Genomic DNA, 25,679 nt, shown 5'->3' on the forward strand with positions numbered 1-25,679 from the left:
TGTTTCTGGGATATACTCTGATAAATAATATTTTGAAAACAAAGTTGTAATGTTTGACGAATTTGAGGTGTTTTTAAAAGTTTAAATTTGCTTGAAATTTTGGGTGTTACAAGTTGGTATCAGAGCCTTGGTTTGAGTGAATTGGAGAAACATGCATGTGAATCCAGTCTCAAATCAAGGAAGGGTTTTCAAAATGTTTTCTAAGATGATTTTCAAAATAAGTAAATGAGGATGTAGGATGTACGATCAGCCAGAGCCAGTAAGTAGCCCCAAAATACCATACAGTTATTTGATTATGTGATATGTTAGAACAACATGCTAGTGCTAGGCTAGGGATCTTCAGGAATTGCATGATAGAATTACCTGATGGTATGATGCCTGATAGCCTAGGGTTTCCTTATATAAAATTGACATCATTACTGTGGTTGCTTAAGTGTATGCATCACGGCCATAGATAATTAAGATCTTATAGCCTGAGAATGTTTGATTTGGCCTTATGTTCTGTTCTTGTTTGATTGGGAGCTTAGGGTAGGATTGGATATTCGAAAGTCTATAAGGTCCACCGTTATGTATGGCTAGCATACACTAGTGCTGCAGGGTTGGTGGAAGTTTCATGGATAGGTGGGTTGTGTGAGGCCGAGGGGCCAGTTATGAGATATTTAGTATTCCTCTAGGAGTGAGGATCAAGCGCTCGCCATGTTGTGTATCCAGTTAGGGTATTGTGGTGATGCTTGAGACAAATATGGGTAGGTGTGGAAGGTAGTATGGGCCCGTACTACTGAAAGCACAGGACTCGTACGCGTGTCAAGTTAGTCACAATCCCTAGGGTTAGTAGGGAGTTGGCTCCCAGTTATTTATATGGATTATCTAATATTTTGTGGTATGTTTCAGAATGGTGATGACGAGGCGCTTTGTGGCTGGATCTGGTTCGGGATCAGGATCAGGAGACAGAGGTCAGGAGGGACCAGCAACATCTGAGCCAGTGGTACAGATGGGTACATAGGAGTTGGATGCCAGGATCCGAGAGATCCTGCATGATGAGGTTGCTGCTGTGTTCCGGACACAGTTACCAGAGATGTTTGGGTCGATTAAGACCGCCATGGTGGAGGTCTTTGATGAGCGCTATGCAGCCCTTGTAGAGACAGCCACCGCAGCAGCTGCATCAGCTGTATCAGCGGCAGGGGGAGGAGTTGGTAGAGGTTTTCAGTACAGGGACTTTGATAACACGAAGCCCCCTACTTTTGATGGGACGCAGGATCCTATCAAGGCTATGAGATGGATTTCCAATGTGGAGGGGTGTTTCTTCACCTGCTCATGTCCTACTGACCAGAAGGTCAGGTGTGCTCTGCACCTGCTTAGGTCCGGGGCCAAGGACTGGTGGAGACTTGCGATTGGGTCGTACACTGATGATCAGAGAGCTGCTGTTACTTGGGAGCAGTTCAGGAACATGTTCCGCGCCCAGTACATTCCGCGGGTTGAGCGGGAACGGTTGGCACAGGAGTTTCTGAGTTTGAGATAGGATGGGGAGTCGATGACGGAGATCACCCGTATGTTCACTGAGCGGGAGATGTTCTGCCCAGAGTTTGCTTCCGAGCAGTCTCAGATGACCCGTTATCTGAGTATGCTCAAGACTGATATCCGACAGTTTGTATCTACCCAGCGATGTGATACTCTTCTGGAGTTGCAGGAGGCCACCAGACGGCGGGAGTTAGAGATTGAGCTGCAGCTGAGGGAGCAGCGGCCGGCCCCGACACAGTCGCAGCCGGCGACGAAGCGGTCTAAGACCGCTGATTTGAGGTCTGGGAGTCAACAGAGCCGCTCTTGTGGGAAGTGCGGCAGGGTTCATTCCGGGATTTGTCGAGCCAGTAGTGGGTGCCACAGGTGTGGCAAGGAGGGGCACTATGCGAAGGATTGTCGCCAGGCCGCTCCGATACCGAGTATGAAGTTATGTTACCATTGTGATCAGGTTGGCAATTTGAAGGCCAACTGCCCGTTACTCTCCGCCAAACCGACGCAGGCTCTACCGCCGGCTACTATGAGGATCACGGATGGGAGACCAGTCACGGCAGAGCCTCCGAAGGCTCAGGGTCGTGCTTTCCAGCTTACAGCGGAGGAGGCCAGAGCAGCACCAGATGTGGTTGTTGGTATGTTTCTATCCTTTATCTTGTTTTCTATATCTGTTGTATACTTATCTGTTGTACCTGTGATTAGGTACGTTTTTAGTGAACTCCTTGCCTTCTTCGGTCTTATTTGACTCGGGGACGAGTCGGTCCTTCGTATCTCAGTCTTTTAGTAGGGAGTTCAGTGTGCCAGTGGGCGAGTTAGAGTGTCCGTTGCGAGTGTCTATCGCCAACGAACACGGGGTTTCTGCTTCTTCAGTTTATCGAGGGTGTGATTTGGAGATTTTCGGGGTGTCTTTTCCGATAGATTTGATTCCGATCCCCATGGGGGAGGTGTGCGTGATTGTGGGCATGGATTGTCTCAGTCGGTTCGGTGCTATGATTGATTGCGGGGGCCAGCGAGTGGTAGTTCGAACCCCAAGTGGGGGAGAACTGGTTGTATATGGCGAGGGCACCAGAGTGGGATCATAGTTTTGTTCAGCCGCCAGGGCTCGGCAGTATATTCAGCATGGGGGTGCGGGTTACCTAGCGTATGTTTTGGATACGTGAATCAGGGATCAGATTTCGGTTTCCGATGTTCTGATAGTCAGGGAGTTTGCAGATGTGTTTCCAGAGGAGTTGCCAGGGATACCTCCGGAGAGGTAGGTCGAGTTCAGGATCGACCTGGTGCCAGATGCGGCCCCTATCGCTAAGGCGTCGTACCGATTGGCACCGCCAGAGATGCAGGAGCTGTCGTCACAGCTACAGGAACTGTTGGGCAAGCAGTTCATTCGACCTAGCAGTTCTCCATGGGGAGCACCGATTCTTTTTGTCCGGAAGAAGGACGGTTCGCACCGGATGTGCATTGATTATCGGGAGTTGAATAAGTTAACGGTGAAGAACCGTTACCCACTCCCGAGGATAGATGATCTCTTCGATCAATTGCAGGGCGCATCTTGGTTTTCCAAGATAGACTTGAGGTCTGGGTATCATTATGTCAGAGTCAGATAGGAGGACGTGGAGAAGACCGCGTTCTGAACTCGTTATGGACATTATGAGTTCGTGGTGATGCCGTTTGGGCTCACCAACGCGCCAGCAGTATTCATGGACCTGATGAATCGGGTTTACAGACCGATGCTTGATCGTTCGGTCATAGTGTTTATATATGATATCTTGGTGTATTCCAAGACCCGAGGGCAGCATGAGGAGCATCTGCGAGAGCTATTGGGAGTTCTGAGACGAGAACGGCTGTACGCCAAGTTCTTGAAGTGTGAGTTTTGGTTACGAGAGGTCCAGTTCCTCGGACATCTCGTTAACCAGGAGGGGATTTTGGTCGATCCGGCCAAAATCGAGGCGGTTATGCAGTGGGAGATTCCGAAATCTCCCTCAGATATTAGGAGCTTTCTGGGATTGGCAGGGTACTACCGGAGGTTCATATGGGATTTCTCCAAGATTGCAGTACCCCTCACTCGTCTAAAGAGGAAGGGGTGGATTTCCGGTGGGGCCCCGAGCAGCAGAGGGCGTTTGAGACCCTCCGTCAGCGTTTGTGTGAGGCACCAGTCTTGACACTCCCGAAGGGAGTTGAGGATTTTATGGTGTTCTGTGATGCATCCATCACAGGTTTAGGGGTGGTCCTCATGCAGAGAGGACGAGTGATAGCCTACGCATCGTGGCAGCTGAAGCCGCATGAGACGAGATACCCTACGCATGACTTGGAGCTGGGGGCAGTGGTGTTCGCCCTCAAGATATGGAGACATTACCTTTATGGGGTCCGCTGTACCATTTACACGGATCACAAGAGTTTGAGACACATCATGGATCAGCCGAACCTGAACATGAGGCAGCGCAGGTGGCTGGATGTAGTCAAGGACTACGACTGCGAGATCCTTTACCATCCTGGTAAAGCGAATGTGGTTGCGGATGCTTTAAGCCGCAAGTCAGCTGGGTCTTCCACCCCAGCGGTATGTATGAGGATAGCAGTGGACTCTCCGCTTGTGAGTTTAATCAGAGATGCCCAGGTTGAGGGCATGCGACCATAGAACTGGAAGCTGGAGAAGATCAAGGGTGAGAATACCCGGTTTGAGCAGGATAGTCGGGGATTATTGACCCGATGCGGTCGGGTTTGGGTACCGATGTCTAGTGGGGTTAGGCAGACGGTTATGGAGGAGGCTCATAAGTCTCATTTCTCTATTCACCCGGGGCCACCAAGATGTACCGGGATTTGAGTTTGAGCTATTGGTGGCCGTGCATGAAGCGAGAAATCGCTTGGTATGTTGAGAGGTGCTTGACCTATAGGATGGTCAAGGCCGAGCACTAGAGGCCGCATGGCAAGCTGCAACCTCTAGAGATTCCCATGTGGAAATGGGAACAGATCACGATGGATTTCATTACCAAGCTGCCGAGGACGACAAAGGGATTTGATGCTATATGGGTGATCGTGGATCGATTGACCAAGAGCGCCCATTACTTGGCGATTCGGGAGAGTTCGTCGGCCGAGAAGTTGGCCGACGTGTACGTTCACGAGATCGTGTCTCGCCATGGGGTTCCCGTCTCCATTGTCTCCGATCGGGATGTCAGATTTACATCCCGTTTCTGGCAGAAGTTTCACGAGGAGTTGGTCACGCGGTTGCACTTCAGCACAGCCTTCCATCCACAGACTGACGGTCAGAGCGAGCGGACCATTCAGACCCCTTGAGGACATGTTGAGGGCGTGTGTTATTGACTTCGGTGGGAGCTGGGATTCCCACCTATCACTTGCAGAGTTCGCCTACAACAACAGCTATCATTCTAGCATTGGCGCCCCGCCATTCGAGCTGTTGTACGGGCGGAGATGTCGCACTCCGGTTTGTTGGGGTGAGGTTGGTCACAGGGTTATGGGGCAGACGGAGGTGGTCTTGCAGACTACCGAGAAGATTCAGCAGATTAGGCAGCGACTGCAGACCGTTCAGAGTCGGCAGAAGAGTTACGCCGACCGGCGCCGATCCGAGTTAGAGTTTCAGGTCGGTGACATGGTACTCCTGAAGGTCTCGCCCTGGAAGGGCGTGATCCGCTTCAGGAAGAAGGGAAAATTGGGTCCCCGATATATTGGGCCATTCAGGATCGTCGCCAGGGTGGGCAAGGTGGCTTACAGGCTAGAGCTGCCGGAGGAGCTTAGTCGGATCCACAACACTTTCCACATTTCGCAGCTGCGAAAGTGCGTCATGGATAAGGAGCCGGTGGTGTCGCTGGATGATATTCATGTCGATGAGCGCCTGAATTATGTGGAGAGCCTCGTGGCCGTACTGGAGAGGAAGATGAAGATTCTAAGGAACAAGGAGATACCTTTGGTGAAGGTACAGTGGGAGCATCGGAAGGGGTCCGAGTGGACGTGGGAGCCAGAGGCAGAGATGCGGGAGCATTATCCGGGACTGTTCACCACGGCAGACTTTGAGGACGAAGTCTAGTTCAAGTGGGGGAGAATTGTAACGCCCCGATTCTCAGCTTGGAAGAGGGATTTTGGTGAGGAAAGGTTTGAAGATCAAGGAGCCTTGAGCAAGGAACAGCTGGAGATCTGAAGTCCACCTCAGTTTATCACCAATTGGAGGTGGTGGAGTTCGTGTTGGTGATCCGGGAGTTGAGCTTTCTAGTTTCAGACGACAGTTGCGAGGTGAGTTATCCTCACTATACTAAGGGGTCTAAGGCACCAAGGCCGGCCCATAGGATATGTTATCCTAGCAGTATTATATGTTGAGTATGAATTAGTGTTGCATGCTAGTGCTTATGCCAGTTAGGTAGACCTGTATGACTACCTGTGATGTTATATGATTATTGCATGCTCAGTGGTTATGTTATGTGTTTGTTATATGGGATGGGTTGAGGTTGTACTGCTTCGTGCGGTAGCTAACAAACCCTAGGAGCATTCCAGTTATGGGCTAAGGGAGACTCGTACTGTGGGCTCAGGAGCATTCCAGTTACGGGCTGAGGGAGACTCGTATTGTGGGCTCATGGGTATTACAGTCTGTAGGGCTATGGATCCGTTATGTGCTGTTCTGTTCGGTTTATTATGATATGATGTTGCTGACATGGTTATGTGGATTGTATGTGTATCGGTATTTTGGAGGAACTCACTAAGCTCTCGGGCTTACAGTTTCAGTTTATTGTTTCAGGTACATCAGGGGATCGCGGCAAGGCGAAGGCATGATCGTACATCTCCTCACTTTATGTTTTTGTTTCTGGGATATACTCTGATAAATAATATTTTGAAAACAAAGTTGTAATGTTTGACGAATTTGAGGTGTTTTTAAAAGTTTAAATTTGCTTGAAATTTTGGGTGTTACAAGTTGGTATCAGAGCCTTGGTTTGAGTGAATTGGAGAAACATGCGTGTGAATCCAGACTCAAATCAAGGAAGGGTTTTCAAAATGTTTTCTAAGATGATTTTCAAAATAAGTAAATGAGGATGTAGGATGTACGATCAGCCAGAGCCAGTAAGTAGCCCCAAAATACCATACAGTTATTTGATTATGTGATATGTTAGATTAGCATGCTAGTGCTACGCTAGGGATCTTCAGGAATTGCATGATAGAATTGCCTGATGGTATGATGCCTGATAACCTAGGGTTTCCTTATATAAAATTGACATCATTACTGTGGTTGCTTAAGTGTATGCATCACGGCCATAGATAATTAAGATCTTATAGCCTGAGAATGTTTGATTTGGCCTTATGTTCTGTTCTTGTTTGATTGGGAGCTTAGGGTAGGATTGCATATTCGAAAGTCTATAAGGTCCACCGTTATGTATGGCTAGCATACACTAGTGCTGCAGGGTTGGTGGAAGTTTCATGGATAGGTGGGTTGTGTGAGGCCGAGGGGCCAGTTATGAGATATTTAGTATTCCTCTAGGAGTGAGGATCGAGCGCTCGCCATGTTGTGTATCCAGTTAGGGTATTGTGGTGATGCTTGAGACAAATATGGGTAGGTGTGGAAGGTAGTATGGGCCCGTACTACTGAAAGCACAGGACCCGTACGCGTGTCAAGTTAGTCACAATCCCTAGGGTTAGTAGGGAGTTGGCTCCTAGTTATTTATATGAATTATCTAATATTTTGTGGTATGTTTCAGAATGGTGATGACGAGGCGCTTTGTGGCTGGATCTGGTTCGGGATCAGGATCAGGAGACAGAGGTCAAGAGGGACCAGCAACATCTGAGCCAGTGGTACAGATGGGTACATAGGAGTTGGATGCCAGGATCCGAGAGATCCTGCATGATGAGGTTGCTGTTGTGTTCCGGGCACAGTTACCAGAGATGTTTGGGTCGATTAAGACCGCCATGGTGGAGGTCTTTGATGAGCGCTATGCAGCCCTTGCAGAGACAGCCGCCGCAGCAGTTGCATCAGCTGTATCAGCGGCAGGGGGAGGAGTTGGTAGAGGTTTTCAGTACAGGGACTTCGATAACACGAAGCCCCCTACTTTTGATGGGACGTATGATCCCATCAAGGCTATGAGATGGATTTCCGATGTGGAGGGGTGTTTCTTCACCTGCTCATGTCCTACTGACCAGAAGGTCAGGTGTGCTCTGAACCTGCTTAGGTCCGGGGCCAAGGACTGGTGGAGACTTGCGACTGGGTCGTACACTGATGATCAGAGAGCTGCTGTTACTTGGGAGCAGTTCAGGAACATGTTCCGCGCCCGGTACATTCCGCGGGTTGAGCGGGAACGGTTGGCACAGGAGTTTCTGAGTTTGAAAAAGGATGGGGAGTCGGTGACGGAGATCACCCGTATGTTCACTGAGCGGGAGATGTTCTGCCCAGAGTTTGCTTCCGAGGAGTCTCAGATGACCCGTTATCTGAGTATGCTCAAGGCTGATATCCGACAGTTTGTATCTACCCAGCGATGTGATACTCTTCTGGAGTTGCAGAAGTCCACCAGACGGCGGGAGTTAGAGATTGAGCTGCAGCTGAGGGAGCAGCGGCTGGCCCCGACACAGTCGCAGCCGGCGACGAAGCGGTCTAAGACCGCTGATTTGAGGTCTGGGAGTCAGCAGAGCCGCTCTTGTGGGAAGTGCGGCAGGGTTCATTCCGGGATTTGTCGAGCCAGTAGTGGGTGCCACAGGTGTGGTTATGTTATGTGTTTGTTATATGGGATGGGTTGAGGTTGTACTGCTTCGTGCGGTAGCTAACAAACCCTAGGAGCATTCCAGTTACGGGCTAAGGGAGACTCGTACTGTGGGCTCGGGAGCATTCCAGTTACGGGCTGAGGGAGACTCGTATTGTGGGCTCGTGGGTATTACAGTCTGTAGGGCTATGGATCCGTTATGTGCTGTTCTGTTCGGTTTATTATGATATGATGTTGCTGACATGGTTATGTGGATTGTATGTGTATCGGTATTTTGGAGGAACTCACTAAGCTCTCGGGCTTACAGTTTCAGTTTATTGTTTCAGGTACATCAGGGGATCGCGGCAAGGCGAAGGCATGATCGTACAGCTCCTCACTTTATGTTTTTGTTTCTGGGATATACTCTGATAAATAATATTTTGAAAACAAAGTTGTAATGTTTGATGAATTTGAGGTGTTTTTAAAAGTTTAAATTTGCTTGAAATTTTGGGTGTTACAAAGTCTTCACTGTACGCGAGAATTGAAGGATTCCCAATCCTTCTCGCTTTCTATTATCCAACTGATGACAACCTGTGCTTACCGATGCCAATGATTAATCACCGGTTTAACCTTAAGATCGCCCATCCTCGGAAGTCTTGAAGAGTAATTTGAAATCTGGTCCAATCGTACATCTCAGTCCATCTCCCACGATGTCAACTGAAGGCCTTAATCTTCACTCTGGATGACGAATCCTCATTCCCAATTCCAATCTTGCAGTACCACTGAACTCTAATCGAACACAGCCCATGCGAAAATACAATTCTATTGAACATGCGATGACCAACTACTTATGCATCGAACACCCGCAACGGACTCCACTATCTTCATGCTACCAGTCCTCCCCTAGCAACGGTAGTGCCTTGAACTCCGAAGATCATCCATAGACAATTGTCGACCATACCTGAACCATGATAGAATCACTGAACGCTGACTTCACTGGAGAACTATCGCTCTACTCCTGACCGAGTATCCTCTAGATAATACTCCCGCACAGATCCCGACAAAGATCCGGAATGATAACGGTACACGCGGAACCCACTCCGCCAGATGCGTCCTTCTGTGGGTTCATCAAGGACCTTTCGGCATGCAGGACGACATATATGATCCTTGATAACCCAAACACTAGCAGAAAATCGACCTGATATCTAACTCATCCAAACTCACTCACAATCCCAAAGTGAAACGTATCCCCAACATCCATCTCGTAGCAGTAGAAGATGACCTACCTGCAACATCTGGAGGAATTCTGATCATCTTCTGCTGACATGACCAACCCCGCTACCCTGTAGCAGCCTAAACCCTTGGAGCGACAAACTCCCTTGTGCACTTTCCCACACGTGCTGCACTGACTCCGGCCCTGCTGGCCTTTCACCCGATGATCAAAAGTCATGGGTCTCTCCCCGGGACCCTCTATTATACTCACCTAGCACGAACCTCTCTTCTCAAAGTGCTCCCAATTGATGTCGTATCTACAAACTCTTGGAAATCATATCCTTCAGGGCCTGACACCCTGTCACGCTCACTAGCTCACTTGCCAATGGCCATGCTGCAACACTGGAACATCCTCTGTCCCCAAACCGGGTCACTAACTCCTCTCCGAAGCTTCTCAGATTCTCCAAGACTCTCACGGATTTGAGTATGGATCATGTGCTTTCAGTAGTACGGGCCCAATACTACCTTCCACACCTATCCATACTTTCCTCAGCAATCCTCTCGGATCCTCCAAGTCACTTCCTCAATCTGATACACCCAAGTCTCACTAAACCTCGCTTCTAACCCACTAAAACATATCCTAGGCTTTCCTAGGTTCCCGAACTCACCTAGTCCTCAGCTGCTGAAAGATTCCCAGTAATGTCAACTAGCTACCTCATGAATATAGCCACATGCAACAAAGATCAGATAATCCTTCGAGTGAAAGACCCATCCCTAGAACGGTTGGACTCAAACAAGAGCTGCGCAATAGGGTTAAATCTATCACTCTGAGATTATCCAGTCTGTGTCACATGTGACTTAGCATATTCACTTAATAGCTAACTGACATCACAAAGAGTCCACAAAGCACAAAGCAAACAACATTCAGACAATGGAAAATCTAACCATCATAATACAATCAAACCGTTCTATCCTCTAATCAGGAATCTGTACATGCAATTCATAGGCTCATACAATCAGGCATAACCTAAACAGGTTATCCTATCACTGACTGATCAGTACTAGCATGCAAATCTACAAGCACATACAATAGGCATATAAGGCATCCTCCTAGATCCTCAGCCATAATCTATAAGCACATACCAGTACGCCCCACATACTCCCTAGGTACACCCCACGTACAGGGTTTCCTCTCAAACCCTAAAACACTCCGAAGGCCATAACTTCTTTGTTATAAATCTGATCCCGATTATCCTTATATCCATGAAAAGGTAACGAGAAGCTCTACGCTTTAATCAACTCATACTTGCCTCATAATTTCCCGAACAAAAATCCAATTTCCATAAAAGCCCGAGCTAACATATTACCAAAATACCCTTTGGCTCCAAAACACAAACCGAACACCCGGATCATCCAAATTACATCGTCCACCTCCAAATAAGTCTAAATCTCAATTCCTCAAGGGTCCTAAGTATGCTAATACCCAAACCTTGATCACCACCCCTGAAATGGGAAACGATTCGAAATAGGGCGTTACATTAGTTTTAGTAGTCAGATAGTTATTTAGAAACTTGTAACGAAATAAATGTAATTGCCTTTTGATGAATATATTATGGAGATTTATTTGTGAGCTGGATTACTATCTTTTGTCTATTGTTTATATTGTGTTTCATTTTGCATGTTTTACTTCCATAATAATTAGATTATTCAAATATCCACAGTCGATCATACTTTTGGAAGTAAGTAGTGAATTAAGGCTATCATGAATTGGATTGTAGATTGTCTAAGGGTTTAGACATAACAATGGTTTGCTACAACGTTCATGAGCCCCTCAATGATTTGGTGTTGACTTATTGAAACATCCCAAAATTCAAGACCAAAAATTTTGTTTTAATTAAATTATTATATAAAACCATCAGTATAAAAACATTCATATTAATATCTCATGTCAAAACCAAAGTGTCAGTAATCAAAACATGTTATCATAAAGTAATATAAGAGTGTAATCATAAAGATCTCATGTGCAGAAAAACATAGTGTGATGCGCTGCGATCGAGCCGGCTCCTTTCCTTTGAAAATGAAGTACCTGAAACCAAAACTGAAAACCGTAAGCACGAAGCTTAGTGAGTTCCCCCATCATACCACATACCATACAATCACATATTGCCAAGCATATCTGGGTGCCCGACCTACCCCGTTGTGTAACATCCCAACCGTCAGGTATTATTAATTTTTCCATTTAGACTTAATGTTTAAGGCCTGCTCGACGAGTTGGCGTTATGACTCGTCGAGTAGCAGCGGGCCTGGACACGTCAATTAATGAGTGACTCGTCGAGTCGGCTTGAGGGACTCGACGAGTAGGAGCTGGCCGTGGAAACCCTAATTTTCAAGGTTTTTGCACCAGATATATTGGACCATTACCGCCTCCCACTGTCCTCTATCACCCTCTTGAGACGCAGAAACCCTAATTTCCGTGAGTGAGAGCTTGGAGAGTGTTTTGGAGCTTTGGGAGGTGACTTTTGTGATGGAAATTTGTAGATTAAGAGGCTAGCATCAAGATTTCTGTGTGGATCCAGAGTCTACTTCAGTTTGGGCACGTTTTGGAGGTAACCAGCTGTTACCTTAACCTCTTTTTCCTTCTAGAATCATTCATATGTGAAAACTAGGGCTTTCTTTAGTTATTCATGAAGGGATTTTGGTATGAGAGCTAGATCTGAAGTTGAAACTTCATATCTGAACCTCTTTTGAGTCCTAAGTCCATAAAGTTTCCAGCTCTTGCAAGGATGAGACTCTCCCAAGGTGTAAAGCTCCATTAGAAGCTTAGATTGGTCATTTAGGGCCTTGCATGTGTGTAAAGTTTGCAGCTTTACGTGATAAACATGCCTTAGAAGCTTGGATCTGTAATCTGGAACCTTGGCATGGCTTAAAAAGTGTCTGCATGGATGAAGGTCTGCAAGGACTCGGCGAGTTGCATAGTCAACTCGGCGAGTCATATGAAGATGGTCGTGAACTCGTCGAGTTGATGAACAAACTCGACGAGTCCATTGAAGATTGCCTTGAACTCGGTGAGTCGTTCGAAGACTCGGTGAGTCGGCTAGGGTTTCTCCCAATTCTTGGACACGTATGAAATCGACGAGTTAAAGGGGAACTCGACGAGCAAATCAAGGATTTCACGACTTCTCGAGTTCAGGAAGGACTCGACGAGTCGGTGATCTGCACTCGACGAGTCGAGTCAACATGGACTGTTGACTATGACTGGGGACTTTGACTTTGACTTTGACCAAGAGTTGACCAGTTGACTTCTGAGAGTATTCTGGTAATTTGGAGATTTATGATAAAGGGTTTTTATGGTAACTATAGGTAGTGGAGTTCGTGTTGGTGATCCGGGAGTTGAGCTTCTAGTTTTAGACGACAGTTGCGAGGTGAGTTATCCTCACTATACTCAAGGGTCTAAGGCACCAAGGCCGGCCCTTTGCATTGTTATATGGTTATGTTATGCTAGTATAATCTGCTAGGTCGGTATCCTAGAGGGTAGGATAATATTATATGATATGTAGTATGGTCTGTTAGATTGGTATCCTGGTAGATGGGATAGTGTTATATGTGTACATGTCTGTTTGGCGGTTGAGGCTTATCTGCTTTGTGCGAAAGCCAATAGACCTGGGCATTCGAACCTGTTGGTTGAGGGTCGCGAGTATTCCATCCCGAGGATGATTGGACTCATAGCGTGTTGGCATTCCAACCTGTTGGTTGAGGGCCTGGGGTATTCCAACCTGATGGTTGATTAGACCCATAGTGTGTTGGCATTCCAACCTGTTGGTTGAGGGCCTGGGGTATTCCAACCTGATGGTTGATTGGACCCATAGTATGCTGTTATGATTTTATGTGTATTGTTGCAGGTATGGGTATTTTGGGGGAACTCACTAAGCTCTCGGGCTTACAGTTTCAGTTTATTGTTTCAGGTACATCAGGGGATCGCGGCAAGGCGAAGGCGTGATCGTACAACTCCTCATGTTTTGTCTATGTTTCTGGGAAAACTCTGATATTATACATTTTGAAAACAAAGTTGTAATGATTTTTAATGGTTTGAAATGCTTTTAAAAGTTTAAATTAGTTGAAAATTTTTGGGTGTTACATGTTGAGCATACCGGGGTGCTCAACCTACCCCATGTCAGGCATATCTGGGTGCCCGACCTACCCCTTCGGTATCTTTCAGCCGGTAACCGGGAGCTTGCCTCCCCTTCGGTATCTTTCAACCGGTAACCGGTGACTATTTCACCCCTACCACTACCACATAAAAGCATAGCATAAACACATAAATCATACTGCCTAGCATATCTGGGTGCTGGCCTACCCCTTCGGTCCTGTTGACCGGTAACTGGGGACTATTTCACCCCCTACTACCACTATCACATAATCATCATATCATGCTAGCACATAAACATAACAGGTAGTAGCAAACCTAGATAATTATCACAAGACAATTATCTAACATACAACTCCTACTAGTGGGCCGACATTATGGCCGTAGACCCACCACTACTGGAAGGTAACTCACCTCACACTACTGAACTCCCGAAGACACAATCCCAGCTGTTGGTTGACAGATTCTCGAACTTTCTTTTGTTCCAGAAATCGGTAATAGCCACAGGACCTCCAAATTGAGGCGCTTCAGTAGTCCTAATGGTGACCTCCTTCAACGACGAGCTCGCATTCTTAACCATTCTCCTTCTCGCAGAAAACATCCCATCGACTGCCTCCTTACACTCCAATGAAATCGCAAGCAAAGCTGGGACAAGGAAGTACATAACTTTGATCTTCGTTTGAATCTTCTCCTATCGTTTCCTGCCACTGCCCGGAGACCATCCACGATGGGTCGTCCATCCCCTCTGTCAACTACGTTCGCTCGTGCATCCCTCTATCTCACTGCTCACGCCATTAACTGATGTTATCGGAAACCATGGAGAATCTCATCGGGAAACTTGAGGGAATCGGAGTTTACACACACACGAAACACTCGACAGGCCCTTGCGGCTTCCTCTCTCACTCTCCCCCAAACCCTAATGCCTTAAACGATAGTATTTATATCGATGATCTTGGTTGGGTTGAATGTCTTTCGGGTCGAGTTCTTACAGGTCCGAGAGGGGGAAAATGGAGAAAAACGACGTGATTCGCTCCTGCGATGGTTCACCAGAAGAAGACAATGATGTTCTGAAACTTGGCAAGTCTAGTCCCTAGGATTAGGCATTATAACGAAATCTACCCTAACTTCAACCTAATATAACTAAAGTGGTTTCTGAATTAGCAATTTGCACCCTAGACATGCAAGTATACATTTAATCAAAATAATCTAACTTATTTAAATAAATCACTAATATTTATTATTATTATTATTATATATCATTATTATTATTATTTATCCGAATAGATAATTACTTGACCATTAGTTAGCAAAATCCTATAATTATATTTTGAATCAATTAAACGCGAAGGACTCCTAGTTTCAATATAACTAATTATTCTAATATTTACATATCGGGATAAAATAATACTTACAAATTAAGTCCGGATTTTACACTTTTAACCCCTAATATCTAAAATCGTGACAATTAGCTCCTTGAGACCAAACACCTTGCTATATAATTATTGATTTTTGGGGCTACGATATGATCATTAATTAATTTATTTATTTATTTAATAAACGGGGTGTTACACTTATAGTGTCGGGCCCGGTCAGGACTAAATCGATGTGTTCGATTAGTAGTTCTTTGTCATTACAAATCAGAAATCGGGAAACAAAGTATTGGACAATGAGATTGATTATGTTCCATGTCTCATGTCCACATGATATCTTACAGAACGAAGGATTATATGATTACTTATCTTAGGACATGCAACTGACTGGGTCAGGGTTCGACATCGGCTTTTGAGAGCTACAATTGCTAATAAGTTTTTGAAGTTATAATAGCAACTATAGTTATTAGACTTATCCAAGTGGGAGACTATTGGATTATGTGTCTAAGCCCATAACTATAATTGGTATATACTTAAATTGATAGTATCACGGTCCTTTTGGGTTGCCCTAAACACTCACAACTTGACAAGATGATTTTGGAGAAAGAGGTTGATTTATTATTTGATTAATAAATTAAAATAAATGATTTGTGATTATATTATGAGAATAACATATTAATTAGAAATAGTAATATTTAATTAATATTTAACAAGAAATTAACTGGAATTAATTTTGGGATTAAAGGAATTAATTAAAAGTGCAGGGACTGAAATATAATTGTTCAATAGTTGAACAAGAGGCAATCTAGAACCATCCATTAGGCATGGACGGTTTATTCATGCCTAAGGGGTTCAAGAATAATCCCTAATGGATAAACAAGAAAGTGGATAATTACTCGGTTGAAGATAATCTTGGATTGGGGCTTATCTAGGGTTTTCTGACTGCACTATATAAACAACCTAAACCCTAGGATTTTCGGCCACTTTTTCTTTTGAAGTGATAGCCAAGTATTCTAGCCTCTTTGAAAGACCCCACACTTTCATATATAACAATTGTTACTCCGAAACATGCTACATGCATATTCATAAAACAATATTTTATATTGATAAAGCGGTTACAAACTACTGGATACAAACCGACTATTTCATAGTGTTATATATTACATAACTTCCCAGGATCCTATAGTTTTATACATATGGGAGTGCAAAATACAATAGTTTCAAACTATTCGAAAATCTTCTATCAAAACAATAGTTTCAAACTATTCAAAAATCTTCTACCAGTATATAACTATACTGGATGCTTATCTCCTGCAAATTAGTTAAACATTGAGAGGGGTAAGCGGTGACGCTTAGTGAGTTCAATAATAGATACAATATAACGTTATGCCATATATATACTTCAATATGGCAGGAGCAAGGAACAACAAAGGCATAATGCGAAAAGCTTTCCATATCAACCAATGAGATATAACAATTTCCATACTTGATATACAATCAATAAAGTTTCAGCACAAATGGCTCAGAAAATACTTAGGAATATCATTTTGCTATAATATTTAGGCTTTCAGCCTTATCTTAGCATACTAACGAAGCCAAAGTGATGCCTATGTCATACACTTCATGGTCAACGGTTCATACCAATACCCAAGTGATGCTTATGTCATACACTTCAAGTCAAAGGTACAGCCTTGCTATAAAAAATAGCATAAATAATAACACGAGATGATACATGGAAAAGCACATAGCACATATAACACATAACATACAACTGTTCCTATATATTAAACTCACCGTGAAATAACCGGGGGTTAAAATAGTAATTCGGGCAGCACTTCGGCTCTAAGTATGACTTTCTTCGTTGAAAACCGGGAGTTTTCTTGAAAATCGGGCTCTGCGAAGGTTGGGCTTCGAAACCGAAAAGATAAATTTTTCGGGCTTCTCGGGAATTTCGGGGCGTGTTTCGGGCGTTGGAATTAATACCGGGGCTTCGGGGGAAGTGGAAGAAGAGGAAATATAAGTTTAGGGGTGAAAATTGCCAAATTTGTAACTTTTACCCGGGAGGTCTCGCACCCCTTATATAGATGCGAGCCTCGGATCCGAAGCGAGGGGGTGAGGGCAGGTGGCTGCGAGGCTCGGACCAGGTGGCTGCAGGGCGAGGCTCGGACGGACAGGTGCTCGCTTCGCATTGGTCGGATGACGCGGCTTCTGGCTTCGGATCGGGTCGGCTGCCTCGGTCGAATCAGGAGACTACACGTGGGTCGGGCACGAGGGGAGCATGCGAGATCACGTGACTTCGGACAGATGCAAGCTCCTAAGTGGACCGAGCTTTGGTCCAATGGGGAAAGAGGGTGACGACTTCGGACCAATCAGCGGGTGCCACGCGAGGCTGCGGTCCAATCAGAAGACGCCACGTGGATCGAACACTATTCATGCGAAAATTATCGAAAAATGTGCTCAATCTTGTAAAATCCATAACTTTCTCATACGGGCTCCGTTTTTGACGTTCTTTATATGCACGCGTAGAGAAAATTATGCTCTACAACTTTCGTTTAGACTTCGTTGGAAAATTTTGACTTTATTTTTATATTATTATTTTTAACAGACCGAGACTAGTAAATCCGTTAAAAATTCATAACTTCTTCATCCGACGTCCGTTTTCGTCAGACTTTTTACCGTTGTACTGCTAATGACGAGACCTTCGATTCTCGTTTAGATTGTGTCGGCTAAAAATCACTCGATCTAAAATTCGAGTTTTTAGCTGTCTACTGCTAAGCTGAAACTTAGAAAAATCATAACTTCCTCATACGAAGTCAGATTTTGGCGTTCTTTTGATCAGAATTCTCGGTTTAACGAATACTACGACTTTCATTTATATCACTATGGCTAAAAAGTATTTTATCAAAAACTCACTTTTTACGTCATTCGGCACCGTGCCGGTTTTATCGCGGATCTTCGATTGGTCATAACTTCTTCGTTATAACTCGGATTTCGATGAGGTTTTCGCCTATATGTTTCTAACGAGATTATCTACAACTTTCAATAATAAAATTTTACTTATTTCAAATTTTATATTTTCGCTAAATTTCACTATTTGGCTAATAATTGGAATCTCATAAGACTTCCAATAATTTATGAGTGATTCTAAACATAGTTTTACCTTATTTCTAGTAAAAACTATATGTTAGAACTCATTACTCAATATCACATAATATTTCATAATATTATTTACTTAAAACACGATTTCAAAACGTGTATGTTACACTCTTCCTCATTCTCAATCATCTTCTATTGCTAGTGTTGGGTGTGAACCACTAGATGCGTGGCATTTGTGACGCTTGCTCTCAAGGCTTCAACAACACAAGGATTTGCATTGTTATTACTATATGGCAATCAAGGTATGATTCTAATAACCCTAATTTTGTATTTCGAAAATATTCTAGTATGTTAGGGTTTCTATTTTGTTGTTCAAGTTGCATGTTCAATTAAAGAAAACATATATCAATTATTAGGGTTGCATGCATACATAGGATTTATATGTTTTGCATAATACCCATCAAGCCCTTCATCAAACAAGAACATGAAATAAGACCAAACCAAACATTCTCAGGCTATAGAATCTTAGTTATGTACAACTATGATGCATACACAAAGCAACTACAATAATGATGTTAATGTCATATAAGGAAAACCCTAGGCTACCAGACATCATATAATCAGACAATTCTATCATGTAATTTCTGAAGATCCTTAGACTATCACTAGCATGTTGTTCTAACATATCACACTATCAAATAACAGTGTGGTAATTTGGGGTCTACTTACCGGCTCCGACTGATCGTACACATCACATCCTTCTTGATTATTTTGAAAACAATTTGAAAAAAGACAAATCATTAAAAAAATATTTTTCCTTAGTTTGAGATTGGATTCACACGAGTGTCCTTGAATTCACTCAAACCAAGACTCTGATACCAACTTGTAACACCCATAAAATCAAAAAAATTTAAACTTTTTAAAACCAACCCAAATCCACAAATTGTTTACAAACATAGTTTTCAAAACATTTTCAAACATCAGAGTCTCCCAAAATAACAAGTCATAAACAAGAGGATGTGTACGGTCACGCCTTCGCCTTCCCGCTGTCATCTTAAGTACCTGAAACATAACCCAAAACTGTAAGCCAACGCTTAGTGAGACCCCCCAAAGTACCAACACATAAACAAACAACATATATATATATATATATATATATATATATATATATATATATATATATATACACAATAACAACATGTCATGTCCAATCAACCATCGGGTTGGAATACCCCAATATACCATGGGTCCAGTCAACCATCGGGTTGGAATACCCCAAACCCACTCAACCATCGGGTTGGAATGCCAATATATAACGGGTCCTGTCATCCTCAGGATGGAATACCCTCGGGACCAATCAACCATCGAGTTGGTATGCCCTCTGCCTGTTGGCTTACACACAAAGCAGTAAAACCTCAACCACCAACCAAATATGTACACATATAACAGATAAACATATAAACAGTCTACAGACAGATATGCAGATCTACAAATCACCAAGCATAGCATCATCCTATATACCAGGATACCGATCGAACATATCATTACAACACGATAACATACTATCACATAACAGGATTCCAAATCGAAAGGGATTGGCTTTGGTGCCTTCGATCGACAAGTACAGTGAGGAAACCCCACCTCGGAAACCGAACACTAACCGAGGAGATCCTGATTCCGAATCTCAGCTCAACCAACACCTAATCATCATAAATACCAAAATCTCAAAATAATTCGAAAATACCCAAAACATCCTTAAGTCAAACTCGGTCAAACTTGGTCAAAGTCAATCAACCTCACGTCGTGGCCAAGCATTGGTCACGTCAGGACAGTGAACCCAATTCGATTCCCACTCCACTCGCCCAACTAGTCAGCTCAGTCAAAGAAACCACCTGAACATGCATCACGACGTGAGCACCCATTCTCACGTCGTGAGCTTCAAGGGTTCTAACAGAAGACGTGATGCTCCGAATCTCACGTCGTGAGCGTTGTCTGTGGCTAAGGGTCACCCTTTTAAGTCCTTTTTCCATTAAGTCTTCGAGTCCACTTCTTCCAGAAGCTAAAGGGGACCCTAAGGACCATAAAAATGTTTCCTTTATGGCCATGCATGCACCAAACATGATCATCCATTTCTAGGTCAAAAAGGGAATGAATGAGCTACATTCTTTCATGCACGCCTCAAATCCATACCAACTTCCAGATATGAACATTATAATGCTATAGGGAATCTTAGAATCCCTAAAGTTGCCAACTTTATGGATTTACTCCACTCAAGCATGCAATAACATCAATAAGATGGAGAAAACTAAAAATCTATCCATGATAAGCAATAAAGTTGGAGCCTTTGATACTTACAAGGGTCCAAAAGCAGGAAAAGATGATAATGATGATGATTCTTTGCCCACACCATCACTAGAGCACTTCCTTCTTCTTATTTTCTTCTTCTTCTTCAAGCTAGAAATGCACCCAAATGACAAAGGACCTTAGGGAGGAGTAAAATTAGGGTTTCTGGAGGTTTAGAGGGCGAGAGGGGTTGAGGGTGAGAAACCCTAACCCTCTCATTCCCTTAAATACCAAAAAATTAGGGTTTTTGGTCATCAGCCGCCCTCACATCATGAGCACTAGACTGCTCACGTCGTGAGCCTTAAAATGATGCGCGGGGTCCGAATCGCTCCTCACGACGTGAGCAAGGCAAATATTGAAACTTTTAACTTCATAATATTAAAGATAATGTGCACATGATCCGGGTATTACATAAACAATCAAGTAAACCATGCTATTCAAGCTTAAATAAATTTTCTTATTTACAACCTTGTTCATATTGTAGTTTTCCGAAATAAGTTAATTAGACAAGTTGATTTTGGGGTAGGTTCGGCCAGAATGCCAAACCCTAGGGGCCGAAGTTGCCTAACTCGAAAAAAAACCGTGTCTTCTACTCTTCTTCCTTGTTCAGCGACGCAACCCCTGGCAGTGTTTCTTTCCTCGTTTTAGACCTGCAGCTCCGGATTTTTCGAAAAGCCATTTGATCCTTACCCTAAGTACCCTCCCCATTGACCATTTGAACCGTTCCTGTTTTCTTTTTAGCTTGGAATCCCGAGAGCAAACGACAGAGATAGTGTGAAGGTCGGCTAGGGTTTTAGAGAGGAAGAAGCAATCGTTGAGCTCGATTCGCATCCAATTTCAGAAGACTGCACGCACGTCTTCACGCCATTTCTGAAAACGAAAACGAAGATATTGGTCGCTTGAATCCCGAATGCATTGCATCAAGCTAACAGGCAACATATAATTGTTTACCATTGTCTTTACCTCATATCATCAATAACCTGATCCTTTTAACTTGTATTTTTTTATTTCATTTTCACATATTCCAAGTTTTGCGTATTGAAATCCAAAACTGCCGAAATACATGTTAGTGATTTTAGCAAATATCAAATTTGATAGGATAATTGATGCTTTGAGGAAAAATACCCAAATACATACTTCTAAGTTAAGTTCTCAACTTTAAACCACACTTACTTTGAAAACGATAGCAGATGTTGATATTGAACATACATGTGATTGTTGACTTCGCTTTGACATGGTCGAAGTGTATTTGGACTGACGTAGATCATAGATGGTTAAGTTTTGTACATTTTGCGAACTTCTCATCAAGTGAATGGGTACTGTTTTTGTTGATTTCGATGGGACATTTATATGGGTGAATCAAGTTTGTTTTCATTTTCTCTTTAATAACTTTGTGTAATTTATGCCTGTTTGTTTGATTAATGCCCCATTGTATTATTAGTCATTAGATATGGTGAAACACAACAATGAGAGAGAGAGAGAGACCGAAGCTGAAAGAAAACTAAGTTTAGAAAAAGTAGCAGAATCTTTATGTATTCGATATCTGATTGAAGATATAAATAAAATTGACCAAGATGTAAGTTTATTCCCATAATCTTGATTTATCATTTACATCCTATAATCTTGATATTGAATTTATTGGTTTCAGTTAGTTGGGAAAGGCTTTATAGTTACAAGCCTTTTAGATCTGCATAACTGCATTATTCCTTTACAACTTTTATAGCGGACAAATCATGGTGCCCACCACCTTTCCTTCCAACCAAGAGGGGACCGCTATAAAAAACAATGATTAGCATTTGATTTATATAATACTATTATGTTAATAAAATTAAACTTACTTTTAAAGTCTAATTCACAATTCAATTTCTTCTTTAGTAGTAAGATAACATTAGTTTTGAGTTAAAAATGTAAATTATTCCCAGTAGATTCTAACATATCTTTATTTTTGAACAAAAAAATTAGAAAACTAATAAAAATATTATAAAAAAAAATCTTATACTATTTTGAAAATATGATTAGAACCTTTTTTTTGTAACTGGTTTTAGTAAATTGTGTTGTTCCAAAATGAAAAAGGAAAAAAAACAAAAAAAAACTAAAAGCATATGAATGTACAACGGGTATTTTATGTCGTTTCTGAAATATCATTCTACTTTAGTGTTTAACAGTCTACTTAGATAAATGTCTTGATTTAATCAAGACATATCTAAATAGACGTTTAGACACTAAGGTACAATGATATTTCAGAAACGGCATAAAATACTGGTTATACATTCATATCTTTTAGTTTTTTGATTTTTTTCGTTTTTCATTTTGGCATAACAGAATTTATTGGAACAAGCTTCAAAAAGAGGTTGTCGTTATATTTTCAAAATAGCGTAAGATTTTTTTTTTATAGTTTTTTTATTAGTTTTCTAATTTTTTTTTTCTTTTAAAAAATGAAGAGATGACATAATCTACTATGATTATTTTACATTTTAGCTCAAAAGTGATGTTATCTGACTACTAGATAAAAAAATTGAATTGTGAATTAGATTTAAAAAGTATGTTTAATTTTATTAATATAATAGTATTATATAAACTGAATATTAATCATCGTCTTTTTTTAGCAGTCACTTCTTGGTTGGAAGTGGTTACATGGTGAGGTGGTCGGCAACATGGTTTTCTTAGCTATAAAAGAAGTTGTAAAAGAATTATGTAGATCTAAAAGGCTTGCATGTTACAATGAAGCAAGCAAAATATTGGTACACGATCAAACAAATTCTAGGTGGCATTCCTATTTCTTTCAAATGTGGGTTAAGTTTGGGCTAAAAAAGAAATTCTAAGCTTGAGTTGCTAAAAATCTTAAGGGATGGTACCTATTGCTTTATAAACAACAAATCTTTGGTTTTGATAGAAGAATCTCCATATCTCCATATTTTAATAAAAGAGTCTCTATTTATTGTCACGGGCATCTTCTCAGCCCCCCTCTAATCTTTTCCAGCCAAAAAAGTTGCAATGTGAACTACCAAATATGCCCTTAGGCCTTTAAAAACAGTTTTGGGACGGTTAATTTCAAATCCCTTAAAATCAACATTGAATTCGAATTGGATAAGCAGCAAGAAATCAGAAATCAGCAAGGAATTCACAAAAAATCATAGTATGATTTTTGGTAGATCTGTTGCCTGTGTCCGTTTATTTGTAATCTAGGGTTGGTAGTATGTCATCATTTCTATATTAAGTAAGTAAATCATTTATGGAATTTTAGCTAGAGAAAAGCCCCAATATTGGTTGTACATGGAATCTCTATGTTAGAACATTTCACATTGCAAAAGTTATTAATGTTTTGGTAAATTACATATTGTTTCTTTGTAATTTTAGGAAAACGGGATGTTGCACTCAACCTGTGGCAAAACAAATTATTTTGGTCCTGAGGTAACACTAAAAGCTACAAACGTTAAACAGGCCCTTCATTTTCCAAATCCCCCATTTTCTTTAAATCTGATTCCTGTTTTTCTACTTCTTTCTTTCTATTTATAAGGAACCTGTTTTCCACCTTTAAGGCAACTTCATAGCATTTTTATAATAGAAAACATTTCAAGCTTAAAACATTAAACATCAATTTGAAAGGTACTGATTTTGAATCTTTAGAGCAAAAGTGGATGTTAATTATGGAGCAGAGAGAGTATTGTTTTTTTTTTCGTAGAATTAGTGTCCATATGGATGTTAATGAAACATAAACAAATTAAGTTTTTAATTTATTGGTTCTTTACTACACAATAGTTTTATTATCACAAAATTAGTCATGCTCTCTACAATATTTTCAATTTGTGTTTTCTTTGGTTTACATGTCGCGATTAAGGTTCATATCGACATGTTTTGTCTCTAATTTGAATGCAAAACAACTGTTGGTTTAGAGAAGCCAAACACTTGGGCATTTAATAGAAAATAGTTTTGATAATATTCTTGAAAAATGAAAGTAGTAAGTTATTTGTTTTCCTTTCGTATAACACTAGAAAAGATTCCCCGGCGTTGCCGGGGTCGGAAGGTATTGCTTTGTAAAGTAAAGTAGCATGTTAGTTGCTTTTTGTCCGTTAATGTGAGGGTAATTTGGTCTTTTCAGGTAGTAGGGACTGAATTTGTCACCATGGGTAAACCATATGGACCATTTATGTAATTTTGGCGGTGGTGGTGGTGGTGGTGATGGCAGATGGTGGGTGGGTTTATGAAATTCCGTTGGTATTTTCTAATAAATAAACATTAATTTAAAACTAAAAAGAGAATGTTAAATCTGGTAAACCACAGGGACCAATCGTGTAATTTTGTCTAATAATAATAATAATGATGAGGGACCATTTCTGCCAAAAGACAAAATACTAATAATATGTAATAAAAAGGCGAGAGTTATGAAAAATTCAAACCAAAGTGAAAGGGTTGTTTGTGAACAAAAGCATAAAGATGAAGGGTCAATGTTGTAAGTTGGAGGACCAAAATTGACAAAAAAGTTGCCACTTTACTGTTAAAATCTTTCATAACTTTAATATATATATAATAATAAGCACGGTGTATTTGCGTGGGTTTAATTATTAATTCAAATTTCCATGTATGTATTGGCAGCAATCAACATAAACAAAATATGATGAAGATATGCTTGGAGAGGATGACGACGAATAAAACAAATTTGCTAAAGGTCAATAGTGAAAAATCTATAGAGGCTCGAGGAATTTAATTATTCAATCGTTAACTATTGTGTGGTGATGTGTTGATATGGCGAAGAGCCGAAGACAAAGGCTTAATGAAAAATTCTTATTAAATATCAAGATATATCTTCCAAATTTAACATATGTTTATCTTTTCTAATATTATCTTCAACACAGGTTATAATCTAGTTATTTTATATAAACACGTGTAATTGAAATTAGAATTATTGGTTTAAAAAAAATATCAAACGGAAACTATTTGTTAATTTGTTGATAATGTTATATATGATTAACTGCATTAAAGTAGAAATAAAAAAATTTGACATTACGTGTTTAAATTAAGAAAGGGTTTTTATTATACGTCGAAATTAGATCTATAATTTTACAAAATTGATCAAATATACTGTTGATACTACCAAAACAAAATAAGCAAACGATGTCATCTCACAAATATATATAAACTTTTGTAAAGCGACAGACATAGATGATAATACAATGTCAATTTTGTTATGGTTGGAAGACATCACGATGAACAATCTACACCAAAACAACAAACAATAAAAAACCACAAGAGGATATAAGTTGGGCTTCAGATATAGATATAGGGATAGGCATGCACAAACCGGTTCATTTTTTAAACCGAACCGGTTCTTTAAACCGGTTCGGTTCA

This window comes from Lactuca virosa, chromosome 2 (genome assembly GCF_052849685.1).
Source record: "Lactuca virosa cultivar CGN04683 chromosome 2, Lactuca_virosa_CGN04683_v6, whole genome shotgun sequence".
In the NCBI taxonomy this organism is placed as follows: domain Eukaryota; kingdom Viridiplantae; phylum Streptophyta; class Magnoliopsida; order Asterales; family Asteraceae; genus Lactuca; species Lactuca virosa.